Genomic DNA, 4222 nt, shown 5'->3' with positions numbered 1-4222 from the left:
GTTTGGTTGCTACCTAACTCTTTTTACATTTGAATGTGGCTCATGGTTAAAAAAAATTTAGGGACCCCTGCTTAATAACATTGCCCCCAGTGGCGTAACTACCGGGGGAGCAGTGGGTGCAATTGGGCCAGGGCCCGTACCCCCTCAGGGTCCCCCGGCAGCTCGCGTGCCACTAACTCCGGCTGATTCCGTGCGAATTCTGGGCAGAAAATAACGTACGGAGGGGGGCCCGGCTGCATGTCCCGTGCCAGGGCCCGCCCCACTCTAGTTATGTTTCTGATTACCCCTTAAAAGTTCTTATAAAGCATTGCACGGGTGTTCAAATGTTATTGTTATGTAACTCAATGCATCTGTTCTTACATCACCATGACAATATGGCCACTGGAGCACATGCAACCAGCATTATTTGGTAGAATTCTGTGGCTAGCTTTCACTATTATTCTATTTTTTTTTCCCTTTTTCCTTTTATTTGCAGAATATTAGCTAAATATAACCTTGTTTCACTGACTAGGTCAACAGTAGCATCAAGAGAAAAGCAAAGTAATATCTGACTGGCGACAAAGGGAAACTGCAGTTCTTGCACACGCACTTTGGCTGTATAGTATAAGTCTAAAGAACTGACAGCCTTCAGAACCGTGTCAAGTTAATGAGAACATTGCACAATGAAAAATGGTTGCAAAGTGTGAATAATAAAAGACCGTACCGATACTTCAAAAAGACACCACCGAGACTCATGAATAAAAATGAACTTAAAAGCATGCTGTCCAACTGTAAAGTTTTTTTCTGCTTAAGTATATGTTTATCATTGTTCAGAAGATCTACAGGTTTTTTTTTTAATAAGTGCACATTTGATATGTTTTTCCAGTTTAAAAAACTGAAAAATCCAAATACTGATAAATCTGCCCTTATAGGAGAAGGAAAGGTTAAAACGAAATAAGCCTTATCAAAAAGGTCCATCTAAATATACCAGTAAACCCCCAACGTAATGTTGCTCTGAGTCCCCTGTCAAAAGAAACACTGCATTTCTTTCCTTCTATTGTGTACTTCTGTATCAGACTTCCTGTTTTCAGCTTAAACCTTATTGCCCTGGGCAAGAGCATGCTCAGTTTGCTCCTCTCCCCCCCAACCCTCCCTTCTCTACTGTAATCTGAGCCCAGAGCAGGGAGAGACTCAGGCAGGAAGTGATGTCACACCACATTAATACTGCAGCTCCTATTCTAAACAAACAGAGAGTTTCTAGAGCTTTTTACTCAGGTATGGTAAAATATTCTACAGAATAAATATAGCATTCTAGCTTGCACTATTGCAGCTAATCTATTGGCAATAAAATGCCTCCATAGCTTTCCTTCTCCTTTAAATATCACCTTTATTGAGTACTTAACTTCTGCCTCCTAGAGAAAAGAATTCTATTTTAATGTCATCAGCTTATTATGCAGAAATCACACAATAGATTGGGGCAGATGTAGAAATGTAGATATTACTAACAAATGCATACATTTTGTTTCATATTTTAGGCATGTTTTTATGCTCTAATACATAGCACATTTTATCTTTTTATGTGGCGTTGCCCTTTAATGCATTCCATTTTGACATCAATGTCAACGATCTTAGTAAAGGTAAGGCTGAAAGTTGAGTTAACCGAATTGCACCTTTATCTCATACTTTACTTCATATTTCATCATCATCAAAAACCGTTTTAGTGCTAAATACTTGTAAATGACATAAAGGTTAATTTATTAACGGTAGCACAAGTGGAAAGCCTGATATCTCTCCAGATATCTCTCCTGATTCTAGTTAGAAAAAATATTATGGAAGGAAGTATAAGCCTTGTGTTAGGTATATAATTACACATTGCCTCAACCCTCTAAAATTTCCATTAGGCAATTACAAAGGAAGAATGTTATTTTTTGTAGTGAGTGAGCCTTTAAGAATGTATTTGCAAGGACAATAAAAGGGCATGTAAATACATTTGAGAGGCTTGATGAATACTAAATTGCACTGAAATGCAAGTAAGCCCATAAATTTGTAGTCAAGGACAGAATAACACATTGTTATAGGCTTTGCTTTGCAAAATTTCCAAAGATATATAGTGTCGCGTATCCATTTGTCTGGCTGCATCAATAAAAATCTGATCAAACACCTTAATGCTGCATCCATAACTTGTTTTCTTGCCTCTCTTCATCCCCTAAAATGAAATGCCTTCTCATACAGGGAGCCGAAAATGAAATCACAAGAAAAATTTGTGTCTACAAAAAGCTTTAAAACCTAGTTCATTTTTCATATCTTTGGATTAAGATATAACCAAGATATTGCTTATTAGTCTCAAAATAGCTGAAATATTAAAAGCCAGATGATATAAGATGCAAGCAAAGATACATGGAACATGGCTGGACTTTTTTTATATTGGTTTAATAAAGGGCATTTATTTTCTGTTCTTTTTTTTTTATTATTTATCCATAAACCTGCTTTATTCCTGATTCCTTTTAGGTAGGACACATAAGCTAATACAGTGGTGCTTTGGATTATCATTATTCTTTTATAGTAACAATAAAAAGTCATTTGTAAGTATCCTTGTATTTAATTAATATTTGCAACTGAATGTACAATATGTATATTAGAATATCCAGTTTCATGGTAAAATCTACAAGTAAGTACATATGTCAAATAGGATTGCCGATTGCTGTTTATAAGGACAGCTACTGGCTATCAATGTATAGATAAAATAAAATGTCTATCATAAGGATGGCATAGTTTCTGCCAAGGCTGTTTAAGTGGAAGGAGACCATCCATGTTACAGTAAAGGACATATTTACCATTAGCTAATAGGGATCATCAAATTTTTCCTAAATTTGTGAAACAGCAAAAAGTTGTGGAATGCATTAAGTTAAGGGGTGTTTTTTTTCAAAGGGAGAATTCATCACTAATCTCAAGGCTGGCAAAACATCACCCATTACTATTAACTTGCTCATTACTATTAGCTAGCAAACAATTTGTGAAACTACGTTTGCAAATATCATCTGTTTTTGCACCTTTCTACCATGGTTTTTTTTTAAGCTGCCTAAAGAGTATACAGGTATGAGACCTATTATCCAGAATGCTGGTGACCTGAGGTTTTCCAGATAAGGGTTCTTTCCATAACTTGGATCTCCATACCTTAAGTCTACTTAAAAATAATTTAAATATGATATAAACCCAATAGGGTTGTTTTGCCTTCAATCAGGATTAACTGCAACAAACAATGGAAAGTTATGTTCACCACTAATTTTTATATTAAACATTAAGCGGGGGAGCAATGAGGCTGCGACCACAAAATTCACATAGACAAATACAAGAGTCCTCTGCACTCAACCCATTGTCAATATATTTAAGACAGAGACATTTTGTGCATACTGCTACTGAAAAATGCCTTACCCTTTAAACAAAACAGGGATTGTTTGTCCATATATTGCAATATATTTAAGGTGGCCAACTACGTCAAAGTCATCCCATATCTGGCCAGTTCCTACACTCAACTTGCATCTGATTCATTAAGAATTCAATTGCTTCATTATACATTTTATAAAGGGACTAAGTTTTACCCGCAACTTACTTGCTGCTTGAACTGTATATCTTACTTGGGATCAAGTTCAAGGTACAACGTATGTTTTTATTACTGCAGAGAAAAAGGAGTTCAATTTTGAAAAGTGAGCATTATCATTATATGGAGCAAATGGCCTTCCTGTAATCCAGAACTTTCTGGATAACAGATCCTGTACCTGTATTTACATTTTTATATTACTACAGTTTCAGTGTGCTTTTTTATAACCTTTTGTCTTTATGGCATTTCCTCTGCACAACAAATTACAGTCACTTAGGTGGTGGTGCTAAAGCCCCCTGGTTACCTGGTGTGGTAGCATCAGAATTCAAAACAGAAATAAGAGCTGCACATACTCCTGTGGTTATAAGGTGTTTACCCCATTCATTTATTCTACACACTTTGGGAGTTATGTAATAAAAGGCACCAGGTTTGCCCATGGGCAGTAACCCATAGCAAGCAACCAATCAGCAGGTAGCATTAACTGGTCACATGTTTAAAAGCAACCATCTTATTGTTTGCTCCTGGGCAAACTTAGTGCATTTTATTACATTAGGGGGTTTGTGGCCAAAATAAATGGGGCAAATACTTTATAATCACTGGTGTGTGTGCAGCTCCTGTTTCTGAGTACTGTGGCAAATACCTTTT

Source organism: Xenopus laevis, chromosome 3L (genome assembly GCF_017654675.1).
Source record: "Xenopus laevis strain J_2021 chromosome 3L, Xenopus_laevis_v10.1, whole genome shotgun sequence".
Classification (NCBI taxonomy): Eukaryota; Metazoa; Chordata; class Amphibia; order Anura; family Pipidae; genus Xenopus; species Xenopus laevis.
The sequence above is the reverse complement of the archived record's forward strand: the minus strand, read 5'-3'. Positions refer to the sequence as shown.